The sequence below is a fragment of the Canis lupus genome, chromosome 13 (assembly GCF_048164855.1).
Source record: "Canis lupus baileyi chromosome 13, mCanLup2.hap1, whole genome shotgun sequence".
Lineage (NCBI taxonomy): Eukaryota > Metazoa > Chordata > Mammalia > Carnivora > Canidae > Canis > Canis lupus.
This window is the reverse complement of record NC_132850.1, coordinates 52,277,215-52,302,873: the sequence shown is the minus strand read 5'-3', so window position 1 is coordinate 52,302,873 and position 25,659 is coordinate 52,277,215. Positions and strand designations below refer to the sequence as shown.

At 43.0% G+C, this 25,659-nt stretch overlaps 1 protein-coding gene across 6 annotated transcripts in view; it reads right to left on the bottom strand.

Annotated features, from left to right (window-relative positions):
* Positions 1 to 24,658, bottom strand: part of TRIM2 (tripartite motif containing 2) — a 169,709-nt gene extending 145,051 nt beyond the window's left edge. For 2 of the 6 annotated variants that reach the window (XM_072773684.1, XM_072773685.1), the window contains exon 1: positions 24,514 to 24,658. The gene's annotated coding sequence lies outside the window, so the exon portion shown is untranslated. Of the gene's footprint in view, positions 1 to 24,480 lie in introns of all 6 variants that reach the window. The other 4 variants (XM_072773681.1, XM_072773682.1, XR_012006154.1 and 1 more) reach the window with 3 other exon arrangements.
* Positions 24,659 to 25,659: the final 1,001 nt, after the last annotated feature.

Here is a 25,659-nt window from a genome sequence, read left to right as displayed (position 1 = left end):
CTTATTTGCATCTTATCTGTCTTTATGGTAAGAACCGGGTTTGTTGATAGCCTATTTATTGATGTACAAGCGGAGCTCTCTACAACTTCCCTGAATTTATTCATTAGGCACTAGTCAGTTACCTGCATTTTATAGTGAAAAGAAACTATTTTATTAATGAAGTTAAAATGAATAGGTGACAATATGACTAAAATAATCACCCTCTTCTTAGGAAATAGTTATTAAGGAATCACAGTGCTGGGGGGCTGGCCATCACTGCTGGGGGTGTGGTCCGCCTGGCACATGGGCTAGAAAGAACCAGCTCCTTCGGACACCCTTGGTGGGTCTGATGAAGAGCTAGAGAAGCCTCACACCTAAGGATAACCCCATCTGTCCTGGAAGATACTTATATCCCTCCACTCTCCATTCAACTAGAGTCTCACAGCCAGCTGGAATGAATAAGGGACAAGGTGGGAAGGTGAAATTTTTCTGTTGAATTAAATGTGTTGACTGCACTTTCAGGGAAGACCACTGTCTTCTGTCTTGGTTGCCACATCTTTAACCTACAGTCCCATTGACTCAGAATCACCAGAAGGGCAAGGGGAGAAAGAAAGAAAACCACCACAGGCCATGCAAGCATTTCCATGGAAAACAGAGCCACTCTTACCACCACATCTTTGAAAATCACACACTCTGCAGCCAGCACCTTAGGCACCCTTGGGCTGTGATTATTAATGGCAGACTGATTCCAAGTGGGAAGAGGTTTCCAGGCAAGCTTCTGCAGACCAGAAAGTAGAGAGAAAGGTGGGGGAGAGTGCAAAGAGGAGGTGGGAGCACCAGGCTGAGCAGCATCGGCAGCTGGTAGCACTGCTGTTTCTGTCCCTCCTCTGGTTCTGGCCACCAGGAGAATGTGTCACCTGCATTTTTTTGGTAGGGCTTTGAACCTGCACATGGCGACATCACTTCCCTGTCTTGCATGACCTTCCAGCTCTTTCTCCTTGGTACTCCTCCCCTAAATCTCCCCTAAATCTTGGTACTGTGAGGGAATAAGTCAAGGTGAGGGAGATAACAGACCCCAGACCCAGACCTGAAGACTGTCACTCCACTCCAGCTACATCCCCATGCCTTCATATAGTGAGGGAATTTTTGTTACACTTGCTTTATCACAACACGTCAAGAGTCACTGTGTTCGGGTTAAAATCCATCCTCAGGATGCCTGGGTGGCTCAGTGGCTGAGTATCTGCCTTCCACTCAAGTCATGATCCCAGGGTCCTGGGATCGAGTCCCACATGGGGCTCTCCCCAGGGAGCCTGCTTCTCCCTCTGTCTGTGTCTCTGCCTCTCTCTGTCTCTCATGAATAAATAAATAAAATCTTAAAAAAAAAATCCATTCTCCTCCCAAGCACCTGAGGAGAAGCCCCAAGGAGCCCTCTGCCCTCCCGGCACTCATTCATTGTGCTTGCTTCCCCTACTCTGACCCAGAATGCTCCTTTGGGCTGCTCTCCTGCTTTCCAAGGTCCTGTCCTCCTGGGACACTCTACTTCAGACCTTCATTCCTGAGGCCTTGAAATGGCACCTCTGCATTGCTTCTCAAACTATCCTAACTCAAGGGCACTGTCTCCCCCTTCTGAGCCGGGTGATTCTCTGTGCTCTCACCATGTTTCACCACCACTCATCACTGCAGCAGAGCAAGCACTGGGATTCCCCTCATCTCCGCGTGGGACAGGATGCAGCACACCCTAGGCTTTCAATACACATTTGTGCGCTGTAGGAACAGGCAAGATCGAACCCAGAATCTCATCAGCACAGACACCATTCCAGAGGATACTGGGAATGAAAATCTGAAAATCGGGCATCATCATCAACTCCCTCCTGGAAGTGTTCCTAGAGCCAGTTAAAAATCACTGTAATGGATAAATGCCCTGGTTTCTAAAAGAAAGAAAAGAAAAGAAGGAAAGGAAGGAAGAAAGGTGTGGGAGAAAGAATGGAAGGAAAGGAAAGGAAAGGAAAGGAAAGGAAAGGAAAGGAAAGGAAAGGAAAGGAAAGGAAAGGAAGAAAGAAAGGAGGGAGGGAGGGGAAAAAAGGAAAGGGAAAAGAAAAAGAAAAAGTCACTTAAAAAACAGGGGCCAGTGGGACTATGGAAAAAAAAAATACAAGAGACATAAAAACCAGGTGTGAAGTGCACATAATTTCCCTTCTGATTCCACGAACCATCAAAAGATGGCTTTGAGACAATCAATTTGAATATGGATGAGATATTAGAGGAGATTTAAGAGTTACTGTTAATATCATTAGGTATGATCATTGTATGGTGGTTATGCTTTTGATTTTTTAAAAAGTCCTTGTCTGTTAGTTATCCTAACCAAACTATTTATAGGTGAAATGGCATATCTGAAATTGGCTTTAAAATACATCAGCAAGGGCAGCCTGGGTGTGATCCTAGAGACCCAGGATCGAGTCCCACGTTGGGCTCCCTGCATGGAGCCTGCTTCTCCCTCTGCCTGTGTCTCTGCCTCTGTGTGTGTGTGTGTGTCTCTCATGAATAAATAATAAATCTTAAAAAAAAAAAAACTTTAACATTTTTTTAAATAAATAAAATAAAATATATCAGCAAAAAACAAAACAGCAAAAAAGTTATGGGGAGGAGGAACAAGGTTGGCAAAAGGTTGATAATTGTTGACAATGGGTTTAATTCATGGAAGCTTGCTATACTCTTCTTTCTACTTTTGTGTACTTTTGAAGCCTTCCAAAAGAAAAACTATTTTAGAAGTCACTGAATCCACAATCTCTAAACCTTGAACTAGGAATTACCCTTTTTTTCTATTAGTTAATTAAATGCATATTTATTGAAACTCTGCTATGTTAAAAGCACTTCGGCAGGAACTGAGTTACAGAATGCATTAGACACAATCAAATATCAAATATATACTGGGTAAATATCTATAGTGGTTTATATTTGGCCACTTGAGCATGGGAAAAAACCTTGTCCCCTCTTAGATAGTGGATATGCTGATGTGTCATCTGACAGCTGTTCAAAAGCTGGCTACACCCCATACTACCTAGGAGATACAGCATGCCACTTCTTCTAAGCCTCCTTTCTGTAGTTATTCTCTTGCTCCTCCTCCTCCCCTCATTCTCTGCCTTCTTTTACTCTCTCTTCTTTAATTAAAAGGGTAACACTGTCAGCCCCAACAATTGGGCCATTCACTTCAGCATGTACTTGGCTATGCAGTGGGTTGAAATGTACCATCCAAACATCCCAGCTGCAGGTGCCACAAACTCTTCCATGGACAGTCACACAAGGACACATCTGTTTTGCAGATGCAGATGACACTAGAATATGCCTCACTATGTGGATGCCATGACAGAATGACACATCCCTCACTCGTGCTAAGTACTGTGCTAGAGAGGGAAATGTACATGGTCTACACGTGCCATATTTAGCCATAGATAGATGGCAGGCATAGACATTGAGAAGTCAAAAATTCAAATATATTCCTATCACAGACTATCTGGAAAGTTGAAGAAGCATTTCACAAAGTTGGCACTTTTGTCAATGTTATGGTGAAGGATGATAGGAACCTTCATCAATATAAAAATCTTTATAAATGCTATAGTTTAAGGGCACCTGGGTGGCTCAGTGGTTGAGTGTCTACCTTCAACTCAGGGCATGATCCTAGGGTCCTGGGATCAAGTCCTGCACTGGGCTTCTCACAGGAAGTCTGCTTCTCCCTCTGCCTATGTCTCTGCCCCTTTCTCTGTGTCTCTCATGAATAAATAAATATTTAAAATAAAATAAATGCTATAGTTTAGCATTTAAAATCTTTTTGAGTAAAACATTCTATAAATACATATACACTCATTTATACACTATCCATATGCATATATATTTGTATACATTTTTAAAACTTGAATCACACCAGAGAAATGACAGGTAAAAAAAAAATACTCCCTCAAACAGTCAAGTAGAATTAAATCAAAATTCATATAGCAAGGTAGAGTGCAAAAAGCAGGGCATATGACATAGATTTTCCTTGTATAATCTGATAACTAAGACTGTTGCCACTCAGATAACAAGTGTATGGATAGATAATTCAGTAAAGCAAACAAGATATGTTCAGTCTATACATTAAAGCATGATGTGTGAGTCTGCATTTGCTGAAGCATGCCAGTCACAACAATACATTGCCTGCCTGAAATTGTGGTCCCAACTATGTCATGAATAGCAACTTCTCTGCTCTTCGTTTAAAAAAAATAAGATTTTATTTATTTATTCATGAAAGACACAGAGAGGCGGAGACACAGGCAGAGGGAGAAGCAGGCTCCCTGTGAGGAGCCTGATGAGAGACTCCATCCCAGGACCCTGGGATCATGATCTGAGCCAAAGGCAGATGCTCAACCACTGAGCCACCCGGGTGTCCCTCAGCACTTCAATATAGATTGATTTCTTGAAGAGAACAAGTTGCCTCCACTAACTACAGAATTATATCAAATGAAAATCTTTTGAGGAATTTTAAATAAGTGCTAGATTATAGCTGGAAAAAATCAACACTTTGAGAATGTATTTTAAAGATCTTTTCAACATAGTACTAGAAGCCCTAGCCTCAGCAATCAGACAACAAAAAGAAATAAAAGGCATGCAAATTGGCAAAGAAGTCAAACTCTCCCTCTTCACAGATGACATGATACTGTACATAGAAAACCTTAAAGACTCTGCCTCAAGATTGCTAAACAAAATCAGTGCACAGAAATCCAGTGCATTTCTATATATTAACAATGAGACTGAAGGAAGAGAAATTAAGGAATCAATCCCATTTACATTGCACCAAAAACCATAAGATACCTAGGAATAAACCTAACCAAAGAGGTAAAGGATCTGTACTCTGAAAACTACAGAACACTTAGGAAAGAAATCGAGGCAGACACAAAGAGATGGAAAAATATTTCATGCTCATGAATTGGAAGAATAAATATTGTGAAAATATCTATGCTACCCAGAGCAATTTACACGTTCAATGCAATCCCTATCAAAATACAATGGACTTTCTTCACATAGTTAGATCAAATAATCTCAAGATTTGTATGGAACCAGAAAAGACCCAAATAGCCAGAGGAATGTTGAAAAAGAAAGAAAACCAAAGCTGGGGGCATCACAATGCCTGACTTCAAGCTGTACTACAAAGCTGTGATCATCAAGACAGCATGGTACTGGCACAAAAACAGACCACAGAGATCAATGGAGCAGAATAGAGAACCCAGAAATGGGCCCTAAACTCTATGGTCAACTAACCTTCCACAAAGCAGGAAAGAATATCCACTGGAAAAAAGATAGTCTCTTCAATAAATAATGTTGGGAAAATTGGACAGCTACGTGCAGAAGAATGAAACTGGACCAATCTCTTATACCATACACAAAGATAAACTCAAAATGGTTGAAAGATCTAAATGTGACACAATAATCCATCAAAATCCAAGAGGAGAATAGGCAACAACCTTTTTGAACTTGGCCACGGCAACTTTTTGCAAGATACATCTATGAAGGCAAAGGAAACAAAAGCAGTAATGAACTATTGGGACTTCATCAAGATAAAAAGCTTCTGCACAGTGAAGGAAACACTCAACAAAACTAAAAGACAACTTACAGAATGGGAGAAGATATTTGCAAATGACGTATCAGATAAAGAGCTAGTACCCAAGATCTATAAGGAATTTATCAAAGTCAACACCCAAGAAACAAACAATCCAATCATGAAATGGGCAGAAGACATGAACAGACATTTTGCCAAAGAAAGACATAGACATGGCCAACAAGCACATGAGAAAATGCTCCGCATCATTGGCCATCAGGGAATTACAAATCAAAACCACAAGGAGATACCACTTTACACCAATGAGAATGGCTAAAATTAATAAGACCGGAAACAACAAATGTTGGCAAGGATGTGGAGAAAGGGGAACCCTCTTGTACTATTGGTGGGAATGTGAACTGGTACAGCCACTCTGAAAAACAGAGTGGAGGTTCCTCAAAGAGTTAAAAATAGAGCTACCCTATGACCCAGCAATTGCACTACTGGGGATTTACCCCAAAGACAGTGAAATGATGAGACACCTGCACCGCAGTGTTCATAGCAGCAATGTCCACAATAGCCAAACTGTGGAAGGAGCCATGATGTCCTTTGACAGATGAATGGATAAAGATGTGGTGTATATATTCGATGGAATATTACTCAGCCATCAGGAAGGATGAATACCCACCATTTGCTTCAACAGGGATGGAACTGGAAGGTATTATTTGAGTGAAATAAGTCAATTGGAGAAAGATAATTATCATATGGCTTCACTCATATGGGAATATAAGATATAGTGAAAGGGACCATAAGGGAAGGGGGAAAATTGAATGGGGAAAATTAGAGAGGAAGACAAACCATGAGAGACTCCTAACCCTGGGAAACAAACAAAGGGTTGCAGAAGGGAAAGTGGGTGGGGGGATAGGGTAACTGGGTGACGGGCCCTGAGGAGGGCACTTGATGGGATGAGCACTGGGTGTTACACTATATGTTGGCAAATTGAATTTAAATAAAATATTTAAAAATTAAAACAGAGAATCAAAAAATTAAAGACCTTTTAACAGTGTAATTAAATCAATCACTGTATATGTACCACTCATACTTTCTAAATTAAGACAGTATGTTATATATTTAAGTCTATTAAAATGGTTTCATTTGATAAAATAAAAAATTAACATTTTGAGTTATTTCAAGGAAAGTTTATAGTTTTAACCTCAATCAATCATGATTATCCAACATATATATAGTAAGGTCATTTTCTTCTAACTTTGTGCTTCCTGCTGCCTGCCTTTGGTCACTATATACATTTTTTTCTAGTTTCAGAAGCAATAAATGTTCTTTGCAAAAATTCAATTATATCTATTATCCTACCACATAGAACTGATTCCTTAATAGTTTAGCATCATACCAGATGATTTTCTAAACAAACATATTATTGGGGTGCCTGGGTGGCTCAGTTGTTTAAGCATCTGCCTTTAGCTCAGGCCATGATCTCAGGGTCCTGGGATCAAGCCCCACATTGGGCTCTCTGCTCAGCAGGAATCCTGCTTCTCCCTCTCCCCCTGCCATTCCCTCCACTTACACTCTCTGGCTCTCTCTCTGTCAAATAAATAAATAAACAACAATCTTAAAAAAAATTAACTAATATATCATTAAAGCAGTGCTTATCAAGGGGTACCTGGGTGGCTCAGCCAGTTGAATGTCTGACTCTTGATTTTAGCTCGGGTCATGATCTTGGGGTGGTAAGATCTAGTCCGGCATAGGGCTCCGCACTCAGTGGGGAGTTGGATTGAGATTCTCTCTCTCCCTCTCCCTTTGCCCCTCCCCCTGCACTCTTGCTTTAAAATAAATAAATAAATCTTTAAAGAAAAAAACAGTGCTTGCTAAAACAAAATAATTCATAATAATTTATGATATCCTTATCTTACTACCAATAACATATTGTGGATAACTCTCCTTATTGAAATGTTTAGTTCTATAAGCCCATTTCTTGGTGTGTATTTGCAAGTATGCTCTTTTATGAACGTAGCACAACTTATTTAACCAGTCCCCTACTGCAGGTAAATTAATATTACAAATGCAAAAAAAAAAATCATTGCACATACACCTGTGCACATTTTTCCTATTTAAAATGTTTTCTTTACATATAAGTAGCTAGCTATATTTTCCCTGTTTTTTTTTTAATCACCACAGATAAATCAAGAACGAAGTAAATGACAAGGAAATTGGCAAATGAGCCTTGGAAAGTACATATTTTTATATTTCATGTTATTCAAACACTTACATACTTTGTCATTTTCTATCCTTCCAAGCCAAAAAATCTGCAGAAGAGAAATTCTGTGTGGAGGGATTTAGGACCACCTAGAACAACCCCGGCAAGCCTAGGTTCACTGGGGGACAGAGCCTGAGGGCGACCTGTCTCCTTCTCCCTATATGGTGTTATTTATGGAGGTTTGACTGAAGTATGTCTACATCTTTTCCCTCCTGCACGTTCCTCCCAGCAGCTACTTGTTTCCCTTCTTCCCCTCTTACTATGGGAGGTGTAGGGCTCTCTGCACTCGACAATCTTATACTTATCCCAAAGGTGCAGGGAATGTAGGAGCTGAGAAATACACCCTGCTGACTCTAAGTATGGCGGTGAACAAGAAGCACAAACTCCTTAAAAACTCCAAAGGTAAAGTCAAACATGAAAACTGAGTAAGACTTCAAAACAAACATTGTTTCTTTGCCATTTTTGTTGGACAGCTTTTGATCCTTTTGTAACACAAAATTTTCATTCAGGATTTATTTTCATGTTGCCATTGCATCATCCTCATGTCATGGTATGGTCTTCAATGGGCTATTTGTTTAGAGACTTTTTCCTTTCCTTATTGCCAAAATCTGTGAACAATGAATTACTTCAGTGGAAAACTCTATGCCATCTTTGCAGAAAGATCATGTGTGCAATTGTATTCCTTTGTGCTTTCATTAGTTTGTGTGTTATAGAAGAAAGTTTTAAAATACAAAATAGCCCACCGATGCCTGGCTGGCTCAGTCAGTGGAGCATGAGACTCTTAATCTTGGGGTTTTAGTTTTGAGCCCTACATTGGTTGTAGAGATTATTCAAAAATTAAATCTTTTTTTAAAAGACAAAATAGCCCAGATTAAAGAGAAATGAAATCCAAATTATGGGCTCCTTCCCTCTCTGGGCATTGTTCCATTCACTTTTAGCATGAAGTCACTAACTACAGGGCTTAGAGAACTTGAGAGAAGTCAGACAGCTGGTAATTAGTGGAACCAAGATCTGAACCCAAACATTCTAACTGCAGAGTGTAAATGCTCGGTATTACTATGTGGCTGATTCCACAACACACACAGAGCTCGACAGGTAGGCAAGAAAGATTTAAAAATTAACAGCCTCTACTCAAGAAGAGAATTTTCTTTTTTTTTCTTCTAATATATTTTATTGTATTTAAATTCAATTTTCCAACAAATCATATAACACTCAGTGAAGAGCACAATTTTAATCTAAGACAGACTCCTGGGAGGGAGAAGCACACCGAACTGAAAGCTGGTGAATAAAGTGAAGTCTGTATACTGAATGGTAGACATTCCAGATTTTCTTTTCTTTTTTTTTTTTTTTTTTTTTTTAATTTTTTTTTTATTTATTTCTGATAGTCACAGAGAGAGAGAGAGAGAGAGAGGCAGAGACACAGGCAGAGGGAGAAGCAGGCTCCATGCACCGGGAGCCTGACGTGGGATTCGATCCTGGGTCTCCAGGATCGCGCCCTGGGCCAAAGGCAGGCGCCAAACCGCTGCGCCACCCAGGGATCCCGATTTTCTTTTCTTTCATGCTTACAGAATGGCAAAGATCAATTTTATCTATCCAAAGCAGAAGTATTCTTAGGAGACTTCTTAGTCTTAAAAGAAACTAAATGTTCCCATGAAAGAAAAATTCTCCTTATACTGCCTTTTGGGGTCTCCCAAAGAAAACCTGGCTTACTAGCTCATTCTTCAAAGAAGGTCCACCAACTGCCATACCCACCAATCACACAAAGACTGCAATCCAACATCTTAGAGCTTCACTCTTAAGTATGTGGGCAGCCAAAGATCATCAGACATTCAAGAGAAGAGAAAGTCTGAAACAAACAGGAAAAAAAAAAAAAAAAAAGAAACTCAGAGGCCACTGAAACAATACAAAGACTAGAAGAAATGTCTTTAAAAATCCACTATATTGGGCAGCCCAGGTGGCCCAGTGGTTTAGCGCCGCCTTCAGCCCAGTGTGATCCTGGAGACCAGGGATGGAGTCCCATGTCGGGCTCCCTGCATGGAGCCTGCTTCTCCCTCTACCTGTGTCTCTGCCCCGCTCTCTCTCACTCTCTATGTGTCTGTCTGTGTGTGTGTGTGTGTATGTGTATCTCTCATGAATAAATAAATAAAATCTTTTTAAAAAATCCACTATATTTAATATCTTCAGAGCCCTCCCCCCTCAAAAAATATAACATCCATGAAAGTCCAGGATAGTTAAGAAAAATAAAAGAACAGAAATAACACCTTAGAAATTACAAATTTGAAAACAGAAGATCTCAATAGCATAAAAGATGAGAAAATTAGAAGATCAATTCAAGTGGTATGTTTAGCTAACGAGAGTTCCAGAAAAGGGGAAGAAATTAGCAAAGTGAAAAGAGTGCATTTTCCCAGAAATGAAAGACATGGGTTTCCATGTTAAGAAGGCCTACATGGTAAGATTTCACTCATATGTGGAACTTAAGAAACAAAACAGATGAACATAGGGGAAGGGAAGGAAAAATAATACATAATCAGAGAGGGAGACAAGCCACAAGAGACTGTTAACTATAGGGAACAAACAGAGTTGCTGGAGGAGAGTGGGTGGGGGATGTGATAACTGGGTGATGAGCACTGGGTGTTACACTCAACTGATAGATAAATCACTAAATTCTACCCCCCCTGAAACTAGTAATACATTACATGTTAACTAAACTGAATTTAAATACAAATATGTTTAAAAAGAAGAGCTTAGTGACCAAAGTAATTAATGAAAAAACACTGAATTCACGGCACATCACTGTGAGATATCAAAAACAATGGTATAAAAAATACTGAAGGAAACAGAAAGGGAATGGTAAAGGACTTCCCAGCAGCAATAATGTGGACCAGAAGGTGGTGGAGGACCTTTCAGAATCCTGAGGAAAAATAATGTTAATCTGGGCATTCTATATCCAGCCAAACTCTGAAGGATGTGATAGGATCAAGACATTTTCATATATTTGAGGACTCAAAAATTACTTTGCATGTGCCCTTTATAAAAAAAACTACTAGTGGTTGTATTTTAGAAAAACAGAATTAAATCAAGAAGTAAAAAGACATCAGGGTTCAAGAAAAAAAAGAATCAAACACAGGAGAATGACAAAAACAAGTCCCAAAACAATAGCACACTGGAAGCAGAGAAAAAAACAAACAAACAAACTTCCAAATTACAGTAGGACAGAGGTATAAGACAGGAAAGTCTCAGAGGGAAGGAAAGTAGAACCAATAAAATGTTTGGAATTTTTTAAATGAAAGAAATGATTAATAACCATGTGACTTATCTCCTGGAGCATTTGAAAAAAATATTGACAATAGGTCCGTAGAAAAGCTGATGAAAAAATGAAGTGATTATTAGCTTTGGGAAAAACAAAATGCAGTGTATTAAAGGAAACATAATTATAGTAAACCACTTGGCTCCCTAGTGACAACATTTATATAGTCATAATAATATAAGTAGTGATTTAATCAAGACTTATAAGTTGTGGGGAAGGAAAGAGAAAATAGAGTGTAGGAAAGAAAGAGAAATTTTTTCCTTTCTTTTTTTTAATATTTTATTTATTCATGAGAGAGAGGCAGAGACACAGGTGGAGGGAGAAGCAGGCTCCCTGCAGGGAGCCTGATGTGGGACTCGATCCCAGGACCTCAGGGTCACGACCTGAATGAAAAGCAAACGCTCAACCACTGAACCACCCAGGCATCCCAGAAAGAGAAGTTTTCATCTACTGTGATTGAGAGTCAAAATCTATCACCTGAAATTGATCAGTAAATAGTAGTGTATGTATATGCAAGGAAATCTCAGGAAGGATAAATGAGAGGCTGTCTGTTGGTCGCCTCCAGAGATAGGAGGAGGGAGACTGAGGACCAGGGTAAGAAGGAGACTTTTCATTGTTTTTATCCTTTTTTTTCTTTTAAATTTTGAGCTCTGTAAATATATTACCTTTTTGAATTAAAAAAACAAAAGGAAATAGCAGAAAGAGGTTAATTTTTAGAAACAGGAAACAGCAAATTAAGGGCTAAGAATGTTGAAAGTGGTCATCTTCAGGGAGGAGGACAAGAAGATGGCGGAGTAGAAAGGTAAGAGCTATATTTAAGTATAGCTCTTAAAGTTTCTATTCTAGGGGCGCTGGGTGGCTCAGTCAGTTAAGCATCTGCCTTCAGCTCACGTCATGACCCTGGGGTCTGGGATCAAGACCCCTTCAGGCTGCTGCTCAGAGAGGAGTCAGCTTCTCCCTCTCTCTCTGCCTCTCCCCCCCCACCCAATGCTGGTGCTCTCCTCAAATAAATAAATAAAAATCTTTAAAAATAAAATAAAATTTCTATTTATTTTTAAAGTTAAGTTTATGTATTTATTTATATATAAAAAAGAGATTAAAGCAACATTAGAATACGAGAACACTTTTCAAGGAGAAGCTAATTTAATTGGAAAAGTAAATGAAGTTAGGTGAAAGAAAATTTGCCTCAGTAAAGACTGTGCAGATGTCAACCCTGAGTGAGCAAAGTGTTCATTAACGTCCTTAATAACACTTCCCCCCCGACCTTTTGTCTAAAAATGTACAGTATTAAGTAAATAACAAAAAGAAATACGACTTAAATCACAAAGCAGGGGCATGTTTCATAGGCTTCTTTATTTCATAGCACATGAAAGTGCTATTCTAGAAAACTTAGACTATATAACAGGAGTTATAATTTTAGAGATCAATAATCTACAAGTTTTAGAAATTTACAGTAACCACTTTAAGTTGCATTAAGTCAACTAAACAAATTAGTCTTAAAGATGGCTACATATTCTTTGGTAGCATAAACTTTCTTTTTACTATAAGTTCTTGGAAAAACTAGGTTCTTGCATGTTTTTAGGATTCCACCACCAAAAAGATCTTACCCCTTATAGAGATACCCTGTCATCCCTTGATTCTGGAGAATATGGGACATGTCTCCACCCCTTTCTTTAATTCACTTGATCCAGTGTTAACTTGAATCACTTGGGCAAAATTGACCAAAGGAAGATCTGCCTGGAATGGCATCATGGTTTCAATCTTTGTAGTCTATGCCATTTTAACTGAACCTACAATGATAAAGACCAACGCCTGCCATACCACTTGCTCTGCCACAGCTCAGAAACTACTATTTCCCATTTACTCAACCACTCATTGTGATGGCTAATATGTCAACTTGACAGGGCCACAGTGTGCCCAGATATCTGGTCAAACGTTATTCTGAGTGTTTCTGCAAAGTTGTTTCTGGATGAGATTAACGATTTAATTGGTAGAATGAAGCAGATTGCCCTCCATAATGTGAGTGGACTTCATCCAATCAGTTGAATGACTGAATAGAATGAAAAGATGGCCCTTTCCTGAGTAATAGAGAATTCACCAACAGACTGCCCTTGGACTTGATCTACAACATGGGCTCTTCCTGCCTAATGGCTTTTGAACTGAAAAATTGGCTCTCCCTTGGTCTCCAGCCTGATGTCCCACCCTACAGACTGGACTTGCTAACCTCCATTATTATGTGAGCCAATTCCTAATAATAATAATAATAATAATACATATCCAATAGGTTCCATTTCTCTGAAGAACCCTAATATATTCATTCAAACAAATATTTGTTTAACCTGTACTACATGCCAAGCAGTAAGCTAAGTGCCAGGATGAAAAATCAAAACTATTGTCCCTACCTTGAAGATTTAGAAATTTGGATTGTAGGAATGTAGACTATTGTCTATGTTATCACTAAACTACAAAAATAGTTTCTCCTAAGAGTAAGTTGGCAAAGTTGGCCCCATACAGACACAACGTGCACATGGATTTTACTTATGAGCTTTAGGCTTCTTTGGGCTTATTCATGATTAGAGTCTGACCAAGTTTTCCTAAGCACTTGGGTTTTTCCAGTCTTGCATTATTGATTTTTTTCTAGAGGATGAACGTTTCCAGTGAAGTACCATAAAGAAGGGGACAGTGCATTTATTTGCCAGTAGTCCATGGAGTAACCTTTACTTATGCTTTTGAGTGGGCCTTAGACATCGTTTACATCTTGGAATACTGCCCAATATTCAGTCATCTGGGAAATTTGTTAGACCTCCCATGTGAGAACTAGATGATACCAAGAAAACTGGTAAGTGTATTGGTCTCTTCTGTGACTTTTTTAAGCATGAATCATTCACTAGGTAGAGAACTCAAATAAAACTCAAAACGGGGAATAGCATATTCCAAGGGATTCTGCTGTGCATCATATGGTATGTAGAATATACTGGAAAGAGCAATGGTTTCAAAGTCAGACAGGTCTGAGTCAAACCCCTGAACATGGTTCTTAGTAGCCAGTGACCTTGGAGAATTTATCCAACTGTCTGGGCTTCAGTTTTCTCACCTCTAAAATGAGGACAACAATTTGCTACAGGATTCCTGTTAGGACTGAATGGGACTGTGCATGCACCAGGAGAAGGACGATGCCTGCCATATAGTATATATGTTCAATCAGCAGATGTTATTTTTTAAAAATTTTTAAAGATTTTATTCATTTATTTGAGAGAGAGAGAAAGAGAGAGAACACAGAGGTGGGGGTGCCAGGCAGACGGAGGGGGGAAGCAGATTCCTGGCTGAGCAGGTTGCTCAAGGAGGTAGGGCTCCATCTCAGAAGCCTGGGATCTTGACCAAACCGAAGGCAGATGCTTAAGCAACTGAGCCCCCCAGGTACCCCAGCAGCAGAGATGACTTTTTTAATACAGAGCACTGAACTAAAAGGACCTATTTTAGTTCAAAGTACAACAAAATCTTTGTTACTCAGAATACTAGAGAATGGATGGTAAATGGAAGTCCAAAAAGTGTGGCCAATATGATGAGTTAATTCACATTGGCAAGAGGATCCTACCTAGCCTCCCTCTCTCTTCTAGGGAAACAGCAATGTAAATGAACGAACAGAAAATTGAAAATGTTCTTGTTTACAAGGCAGAGAGCTAGCCCCCAACCCTTGCAACTCCTTTTTAAAAATGAAGCCTGGAAAACAATCATTTTCTAAAAATGCTAATATTCACTCACAAGACTACTTTGTTTTCCTCTTGGGAAACTCATGAGATCAGTGGACCATCTCAGAAATGCTTATTTCATGAGGTGGTGTCAGGTAACATAGCTTATTCTCCTCAATGATTATGCTTAACAAAGACAGTTCAACGGAATTAAGGTGAAGAGTGGAGAGAACAATTTTAGAGAAATATCTCAGTCGGCAGGGTCATAAAAAGATGTTTTAAAGATGTTTTAAAACCACAGTGTGAAGATTGCAACTGACTCATATTCTAAAAATTGTGCTGAACAGTTCTGGAAAGTTGTAAAATAGAGATACAACAGTGGAAACATATTATTCATTGTTAAGCCAAAAGCACAGTAAAGTTGTAACTTTTACTTAAAATAGCTCAAAATAATGAGTTGTGGGGACATGTCTGAGAAGAATAATATCCTAGTGGAAATTAGGTAATCTTATACAATAAAAATTTTGAGCATTGAAGCTCCAGAAAATTCATTTGCAATAGTAGTAACTGGCTGTCGCAGCTTCCTACATTATTACACTCACAGCTACTGACAGTTGTGCAGAAAGCCTGGAAGTCGATGCGATGCTGACCATGGATCACAGGGTTTCCTCGCAAACCATCCTGGGAGATAGTGCTCTTACGGATTTAAGGGAGTATACTTAAATCATGATTAATTTGAACAAATTACAGTATTAAAGTTTGAATTATGGATGCAAGAGAGAAGATGAAATCCAAACAGAGATTTAAATGGTCATGCAGGAATTTGTAAATATGCAATGTTTTTGTACAAGTGGTACTAGGAAGTTTTCACTTCCTAAAGATTCCACAGTGGCTCCACATTGTCGTGGGAGCAAGTTTAAAGTCTTGATCCTGACACTGAAGTCAGGTAAAGTCCCATCTTCTGTCTTTGTCTTTGATAACAATACTCATCACAGGTTAATCATCTGTGTGCCATGAGCCATGCTGGAGCCCTGGCATCCATTCTTGTTCTTTAAAATAATGCAATGGTTGTCCCCATTTACAGATGAGGAAACAGAGACGGCTTGTTACAGCAAACTGCTCAAGGTCACACACCTTTAGAATACAAATCCCGGTCACCTGACTCCAGAAAGAAGGCTGCTCCTCTTCCTCCCCATTAACTATCCAAAGGGAGAGCCAAGTCCCCACTCATTCAGACTTTCAAGCCACTGTGCTGTTTGCCTTCAGTGACAAAGGCCTCCACCTCTGCTTACCTTTCCAGGTCTAGCCCCTCTCCCAAAGCTCAGGAGCCACCACAGAGTACCCTGACTGCACCTGCAAACAACAGTGTCCGGGCTTTGAAGTCTTGGCATAGAACAGACTCCCGGTGTCACTTGTTCATTTTCTGATGAGTCAGGCTTTGCCTGACACCTGGTTACATTCTTTATCTGGTTTTTGTGTATAAGTCTTCTCCTCTAAACATCAGGTTAGGGGCATCCCTGGGTGGCTCAGCGGTTTAGCGCCTGCCTTTGGCCCAGGGTGGGATCCTGGAGTCCTGGGATCGAGTCCCGCCCAAGGCTCCTGGCATGGAGCCTGCCTCTCTCTCTCTATATATATATATGTCTATCATAAATAAATAAATAAAATCTTTGGGGAAAAAAAAAACATGAGGACAAAAAAAAACATGAGGGCAAGAGCTAATTTTAAAAACTGTCATATGACTATCCATTGGAAGAAAGACAGTCTCTTCAATAAATGGTGCTGGGAAAATTGGACATCCACATGCAGAAGAATGAAACTAGACCACTCTCTTGCACCATACACAAAGATAAACTCAAAATGGATGAAAGATCTAAATGTGAGACAAGATTCCATCAAAATCCTAGAGAAGAACACAGGCAACACCCTTTTTACTCGGCCACAGTAACTTCTTGCAAGATACATCCACGAAGGTAAAAGAAACAAAAGCAAAAATGAACTATTGGGACTTCATCAAGATAAGAAGCTTTTGCACAGCAAAGGATACAGTCAACAAAACTCAAAGACAACCTACAGGATGGGAGAAGATATTTGCAAATGACGTATCAGATAAAGGGCTAGTTTCCAAGATCTATAAAGAACTTATTAAACTCAACACCAAAGAAACAAACAATCCAATCATGAAATGGGCAAAAGACATGAACAGAAATCTCACAGAGGAAGGCATAGACATGGCCAACATGCATATGAGAAAATGCTCTGCATCACTTGCCATCAGGGAAATACAAATCAAAACCACAATGAGATACCACCTCACACCAGTGAGAATGGGGAAAATTAACAAGGCAGGAAACGACAAATGTTGGAGAGGATGCGGAGAAAAGGGAACCCTTTTACACTGCTGGTGGGAATGTGAACTGGTGCAGCCACTCTGGAAAACTGTGTGGAGGTTCCTCAAAGAGTTAAAAATAGACCTGCCCTACGACCCAGCAATTGCACTATTGGGGATTTACCCCAAAGATACAGATGCAATGAAATGCCGGGACACCTGCACCCCGATGTTTACAGCAGCAATGGCCACAATAGCCAAACTGTGGAAGGAGCCTCGGTGTCCATCGAAAGATGATGGATAAAGAAGCTGTGGTCTATGTATACAATGGAATATTACTCAGCTATTAGAAATGACAAATACCATTTGCTTCAATGTGGATGGAACTGGAGGGTATTATGCTGAGTGAAGTAAGTCAGTCGGAGAAGGACAAACATTGTATGTTCTCATTCATTTGGGGAATATAAATAATAGTGAAAGGGAATATAAGGGAAGGGAGAAGAAATGTGTGGGAAATATCAGAAAGGGACACAGAACGTAAAGACTCCTAACTCTGGGAAACGAACTAGGGGTGGTAGAAGGGGAGGAGGGCGGGGGGTGGGAGTGAATGGGTGACGGGCACTGGGGGTTATTCTGTATGTTGGTAAATTGAACACCAATAAAAAACAAATTAAAAAAAAATAAAAATAAAAACTGTCAAATGCTTCTTCATTTTCATACTCAGTGGGAAAAAGTAATTATTTAATAGATTTCATTTAAAAATTTCATTATAAAAAATAAATAAATAAATAAATAAAATAAAAATTTCATTATAATCTTTGGGCACTTTTTTGCCCACCGTATGTAACTATACATTAAAAGGATAATTCACTTTTTAGTTTGCTACTATACAATGATGAATCTACTTTAAAATAAAACTTTCTCTTTTTTCCTTTTTTTTTTCTTTTGAAGATTTCATTTATTATTTATTCGACACAGAGAGAGAGAGAGAGAGAGCAGCAGAGGGAGTGGCAGGCAGAGGGAGAAGGGGAAGCAGGTTCCCCCTGGAGTAGGGAGCCCAATGCAGGACTTGATCCTAGGACCCTGGGATCATAACCTGAGCCAAAGGCAGATGCTTAACCGACTGAACCACCCAGGTGCTCCTAAAATAAAACTTTCAATGGAATTACTTTTTAAACCTGATTATAGTTCATAGTATTACATAACTGGGCTTTACTAATATTCTTACTAATCTCTGTAGGAGTGCTAACAACACTGACTCCGTCTTTGGCCCTCCATCTTCTTCATGGTCACACCAAGACCTCCCTTGGGGCTACATGTTCCAGGCCCTGTGGAGGTGAATGTATGACCTGACTGGAATGTGGGAAAGCTTGTTCTGATCATCCCTAAAGTGGCACACACAAGGCATCACTTTAGGTAACTAGTCGAGATCCTCTGGTACCAGACGGCATCATTAACCTGTGACCTCACCACCATGACCCTTGCTCTGTAAAAGCTGGGAAGTAAGGTCTGGACTTGGAGACGAGAAGCAGAGAGGATGGCTGCCTACTGCCTGGATCATCTGCCCACCTCCCCAATCCCCCTGTCAGTAAGTTATCCTGCATAAAACTCTGTGTAAATGTTTGGGAGTGGCTTGCTCCATTTTTCATTCTTCAAGTGCCTTCTCAGCCTGGAGGATACTTTAATGACTTTTCTCTACCTTCTAATCATCTTCTATAATAAGAATCTTTGGTCATGCAGGAAAGAGATCAATAGTCATGGGTACACAGTTGCATTTTTGCCAACAGCATCAGATTCCCCCTTCACCAGTTTTTCTAAAACCAACACAAAGGTCAAAAACTTGGACTGGTATGTTTCCCCTTTTCTCTTTGTCCCTGGACACACTTAAGTGGATCTTCCATTCAGAGTGAACTTGCCAAAAAGGAGGAGCCAACAGGTAAGTTCTAGAATGGAGAGGCAACGAGATAAACCATCTCAAGGAAAAATACCAGCTGCTTGTGTGAAGCCTGGTGGACAAGTCCATTGGCCAGGACTTTCCATAGGCAACCTATCATTATCTAGCCAGAAAGGGTCAGAACATGTTGCAGGTTCTGGGGCAAGGCAACTGATGTATTTACCAAGCATCCTGGACCACAGGAGGAAGAAAGACAGGCATCAAGTAAGGCTGGTCCCTTGACTAGCAGGAGCATGGAGTAGGAGGGCTCTTACGTACAGCCTTTTCCTGGACCCTAGTCCTGAGGCTGCCTGGTGGTTTGAAGTGAAGCACTATCAGATCCTCAGACAGGCTTCATGGCACCCCCATCATACATCCTGGTCCTCGGAAGCTGGTTCCCAGCTAGAGGCAGGGGCTGACGGGGTGAAATGCCTTCATCTAGGAATCCAGTCTCAGGGCTGATGTGGCTTCTGGCCTTCCAAGAAACACATTTCTGGGTTTGGGCAACCAGAATCCAAGGAAACACCTATTTCCTTTCCTTTTCTCTGGGAAATAGGCAGCTGCTAAAGAATACTGATTTCATTTAGGAACAGTGCCACCTTGCTTAACAAAGTTGCTTTGAACAAAGCTGGCTTCTGCTCATCAGCACTGGAGTAAACGCTTATCTCCTCTGTGCTGAGTCCTTGCCACCTTGCACACATGGGTCTCTGGTCAGTCTGGAATGCTCTCAATGCCTCATCATTGGGAAGAGAGGGAGGTACCACCCTGGTCTTAGCCCTACAGAGAGGGAACAGCCAGAGAGACACAGGTGTCCTGCCTTACTGTTACTTCACCACCTGCCTCCAACATCTACACAAAATAACAGCAGCCCTAACCCAATGGAAGAGGCAGGCAGAATCCAGTGGAATCACATTTTTAGGTCTGAATTTTTTCTACTTCTGGTATAGAAGTTCTTATCTATGCAAAGTGGTGCTGAACGTCTCGTCTTTGCTCACGGAGACATACTATTTTCCAGTGCTTGTGTAGCTCAGGGAAAAGTAGAGGAATGTTTAAGAGATGTGTGAACTGGGAACTTTTGAAGTCCCATTTATATGGCTCATGCTTCAACATTGCTGCTGCTTATATGCATGTTTGTTTTTCCCAAACCAAAGAGACACCAGAAGGCAGCTTCCAGGCAGTTCCCAGGTCTTCCAATAAATGATGAGGCCTCCCAATCTTTATTCACCCCACCTCCATGACCAGCAGAAGGAGCCAGAGAGCTCTGAGTAATAAATGTTAGGGAGAGGTAAATGTGGTTATCTCCTACCTTAGGGCCCAGGGTCACTACCCCAGTCTCCAGGAGCCAGCCTCTTAACTTGAAGTCAGGGGAAATTTAGGAAACGAGAGGATTTTTCTTCCTTCAAATAATCTAGAGAGATCTATTAAGGAGTAGATACTTAGCCAGGAAGACACATGCTTTCAGAGAGAATGAGGCCAAGGAGTGTTTAAGTTAAAAAAGAAACCATAAACACGGGCCCTTGGGTGGCTCAGTCAGTTAAGTGTCTTTTGATTTCGGCTCAGGTCATAAGATAGAGGCTTGAGTCAGGCTCCTGGCTCAGTGGGGAGTGTGCTTGAGATTCTCCCCTGGCTCATGCATGCTCATGCAAGCTCTCTCTCGCTGTGTCTCTAAAACAAACTAAAAAAAAAAAAAAAGGGAATAAACAAACCAGAGCTGAAGCTAGAAGAGATCCTGGGAGAGGAGCTAGTCGGCCCCTGCTCTGCCCTCGGAAGATATTTGTGGTTGGGGTTGCCTAATCTGGCCTGTGGGCCAGCTTCAGTAGGTGTGTTTTGTTTGGCAAGCACAACATACCTTTAAATGCTTTACCCTTAATTAGTTACTAACCTTTAAAGATCTGGAGAGTTCATATTAAGAAGTTAAACTAGATTTCCAGATTCCCTTGATAAAACAGAAGATTTGGCAAAGCTGACTGACATCCACCCGCAGATCACACCTGCCCTCCCTACTTAATCCCCGCCAAGCCCCTGGCCTTCTTCCGGCATTTATGCCACCTGCTGGGCCCTGCAGTGCTGGACTTTGCCATCCTAGGTACGGCGTTTCTCTCTCCCTAGTGTTTCACGGAGGGAGCTCTGACAAAAAAAACCTGCACTTAGAATCAGACAAGTTAAGTCAGAATCTGGGCCTGGAGAGGGACCCACGCCACAGAAGAGTTTTAAAGTCCCCAGGTGATTTTTACATGCAGCCAGGTTTAAAAATGACTCAGGCCAGACCATGAAGGGCGGATGATAAATTATTCTCTTCTTGAAGCACCTCAGTGGCTTCACTATTTTTACAATTTTTTAGGTTTTCATTATATCCTACCAATATCTAGTTTTCCCTTATTACATTCTTCTAGCAGCTTACACAGCCCTTGGTTTTTGTCTTTTTAGTTTCTCTTCTTTTTCCTTCACCGTTATTTTAGTTATTCCATTCTCAACCCCTCCTGCAGCTTCTCTGCATCTTTAAAAATAGGTTTTATTTTTAAGTAACCTTTTACCCAGCGTGGGGCTCAAATTCACAACCCCAAGATCAATTGTTTTTTTTTTTTTTTTTTTATTTAATTTATTTATTTATGATAGTCACAGAGAGAGAGAGAGGCAGAGACATAGGCAGAGGGAGAAGCAGGCTCCATGCACCGGGAGCCCGATGTGGGATTCGATCCCGGGTCTCCAGGATCGCGCCCTGGGCCAAAGGCAGGCGCTAAACCGCTGCGCCACCCAGGGATCCCATTTTTTTTTTTAAATTTTTTATTTATTTATGATAGTCACAGAGAGAGAGAGAGAGCGCGGCAGAGACACAGGCAGAGGGAGGAACAGGCTCCATGCACCGGAAGCCCGATGTGGGATTCGATCCCGGGTCTCCAGGATCGCGCCCTGGGCCAAAGGCAGGCGCCAAACCGCTGCGCCACCCAGGGATCCCCCAAGATCAATTGTTGCATGCTCCTCTGACAGGGAGTTGGCCACACAACCTCCCCCCCCTCAACACACACACACATTCTTTTTAAAATCCAATGGACAAAATTAGAAACAATACCCTAACCATTCTTTTACCAGAGTAGAATTCAGTAGTGGTATTTTTTTCTGGTTGAATTTTATACTTAAAATCTCAGAATCACATGAATTTCCTTTCACAATTTTTTTTTTCACTTAATTTCCTTTTACAGTTTTTTTCACCTTATCACCTGGTTTTTGTTAACAAGGAACTCAATAGCAAAAACCTGAGAAATCACACTCCATGATGGAAAACCAGGATTTGGGGCATATTAAAGCACAAATATCAAGTCTTGCCTTCAGATGAGAGAGACATCAACCCTTCCCTAGGGCCATAACCTGATATGTAAAATTAAAGGGAACAAAAGCATGTCCATAATAGTTTTAGTTCTTTAGTTTGTTGCCTGTAAACCAATTGGCAATCAATAGGTTAATCTGTTTTTAGGCAAATTCTAAGCGAACATTTTTTTAAGTAGGCTCCCTGCCTAGCATGGAACAGAGGACGGAGCTTGAACTCAGGACCCCTGAAACCAAGAGGTGAGCTGAGATCAAGAGCCCCACATTTAACCAACTGAACCACCCAGGCATGCTGTCCCTCACACGTTGTTGTTGTTCAAGATTTATTGTTTAGTTGCTCTACCCAAGGTAAGACTTGAACTTACAACTCTACGGACTCAGCCAGCCAGATGCCCCTCTAAGCTAATTCCTAAGTCAATCCTCAAGTTATAACAGATATGCTTCCAACGACGTAGCTGGAAGACCAGCACAAATGTTAGCCTATCTCCATGAGATAGCATTTTTGTTTTACCTGTTTTACAGATTAAGAAACTGAGGCTTGGAAAGCAGCTCACCCACAGTTGACTGCCACACACCCAACATCCGATGGCTCCTGGCTCTGGCTGGCCCCTCGGAGAAGATGGGCCCTTCGGTGGTCATCAGCCTCTGATACTAGGAACCGGACACCCCATCAAGGAATCGAGCCTCATAGACGGCAGCAGTGACGCTGGAGATCCAGCAAGAGCAGAGGCTGCTTCTCACTACCACACATTTGGGCCAGATCGTCATCAAAATGCATAAGAGACCTTGACCTTGACATTCTGCAGGCAACAGACTCTGGTGGATGCTCCTTGGGACCCCCAGGGAAAAGCCAACGTTCCCTTAAGAAATCTAGAACCCGCGGAACGACCCTGGCACAATGCCAGCTCTGTAAAGTCAGAAATCTTACCCAGAGGGGGGAAAAAAAATAGAAACAAGTTGACGGGGCAGCCCGGGTGGCTCAGCGGTTAGCGCCGCCTTCGGGCCCCGGGCGTGATCCTGGAGACCCGGAATCGAGTCCCGCGTCGGGCTCCCTGCGTGGAGCCTGCTCTCTCTCCTGTCTGTGCATTCTCAGGAATAAATAAATAAAATCTTAAGAAAAGAAACAAGTTGAACTACAAGATTCCCTCTAGCGATCCACATTGGGCGGGGGGGACCCACAGCCCTTCCCACTCATCGTGCGAGGAGAAAGAGAACTGGGGTCCCCCGACTGGTCTCCCTGGAAGACCCGACGTGTGCGGCGGGGGGTGGGGGGAGCACGGGGTTTAGGGCGGGAGCCTGAGGCCCCCGAGGCCCCGAGATCCGAGGCCCCGGGCCCCCCGCCCGGCGGGGACGCACCGACGGCCGCCGCGCGGCGCCCCGAGGCCTCCCCGGGCGGGAAAGCACCGGCTCGTCTCACGGTTTCCACCCAACCCGAAAGAGCGTCTCCTCTCCCTTCTGCACAAGGCCTGGAGCTAGCGGGGCCCCGCGGACGGCCGCGCGCAGCCCCCTCCCCCGGCCGCCGGTGCTGCGGGCGCGCAGGCGGGCAGCGGGGTCCCCAGCGCGCCCCCCGCCCCGCCCCGCCGAGCCGCCCGCCGACGCTCTGGCTCCCGGGGCTCGGGCAGCGCGCACCGCCGGGGACGAGGGGGGAAGCCCCCGATTCCCGCGGCCTCGCTCCCGCTCCCGCTCCCCGCTCCCCGGTGCCGCCCGCGCGGCTGCCAGGTTTAGGACCGGGTCAGGCAGCCCCGCCCCCCGAGACACAGAGGGGACAGGCTGGGGCCTGGGGTCGCCGACCAGCCCGGACCCAGGAATTCTCCAGAATCCTCAGTCCTCTCGCACTCGCCCTGGGCCTCGATCCCACACTCTCCCCAGCAGCATCCGTGGAACCCAGCAGGAGGCGGGCGCCTACCCGGCTACCCTACCCTGCCGCGGCCCGTGTCAGGGGCGCCTGCGTGAGCGCCGCCGGCCTCCGCCTCGTTCCCACCGGGTGTCTGGGCCTGGACAGGCCCCCCTGGCCCCAGGCGCGGGGCACGCAGGGGGGCGTGGACGCGATCCCCTCATGCTTCAGTGGCTCCCACTAAGGTCCCCACCTTTCCAGAGTATTCTCGCCAACAGAGCCTTACTGTCTGGGGGAGCTCCTTTGCAGACCCTCGGTGACCTGGACCATCTCCAACGCGCCGACAGCTCCCCGGGAGCGGCTGGATTTGATCAAGCCGGAAGGAAGTCGTCGTTCTGTCTTGCCAGCGGGGTATCTCTCGGAAAGCAGTGCTTTTAAAAATATTCGAATGTGGAGCGGATGCGGGGCGCGCGGCACCTGCCAGCCACGCCCCGCGGGCTCCCGGGGCCCCGCCCCGCCCCGCCCCTGGGGCTCCACCCCGCGGGGCCCCGCCCACCGCACCTGCCTCGGGGGGAGCCGGGTCCGTGGAAACGCGGAGAGCCGGTCCCCGCGGACTCGCCGTTACCCTGGCAACTGCGCGCCGGCTTTAGGCGGTCCGGGAAGGATGTCAGGGGATGCCTGCTCCAAACCACAGATTCCGGTTCACGAGGGTAGGAGGGCAGTGGCGTTGCGGACGGGAGCCCGAGCGTGTGGGTCCGTGGACAATGCAGACCCCCGGTGACGGGGGGCACCGCGTGGCTCACCCCCACCCCGCACCGCGTCACTAGACCTATACTTAGCTCTAGCATGAATCCCACCATTCCCTTCAGCGTGTTTGCTTTTCTCTCCTGCCCGAGATCCTGTGTAAAAGTTGCTTGGCCCAGACTGAGTACTAGCGAGCGCCCGGTAGAAGCGGGGAGGGGCACGCAAAGATGCATGGAGAGAAGGGAGACGGGTGGGAATAATACTTGACCGAGGATGACCTCGTGCACAGAAACTCAAGAATTGTTTGGAGTACAACCCTGCACTACGGGCTATGATGAACACATGGTTACAAAACTCAGCTCTATTTCAGGTGAAGTTTTAGGTGGGGGATTGTAGAAGGGTGGATGAGACTATCCGTATTATTTGTTAAAAATTTAAGTGTTCAGAGCACCTGGGTGGCTCAGTGGTTGAGCGTCTGCCAGTTTGGCTCAGTTCATGAGCTGGGGGCCCTGGGATTCAGTCCTGCATCCGGATCCCCGCAGGGAGCCTGCTTCTCACTCTGCCTATGTTTCTGCCTCTCTTTGTCTCTTAGAGAAAAAAAAATTTAATGTTCATATGATATCTTGTTACTTTGGGGTATGGACATTTTATGCTCATCAAACAGCAAACAAGTACTAAAAAAGAAAAT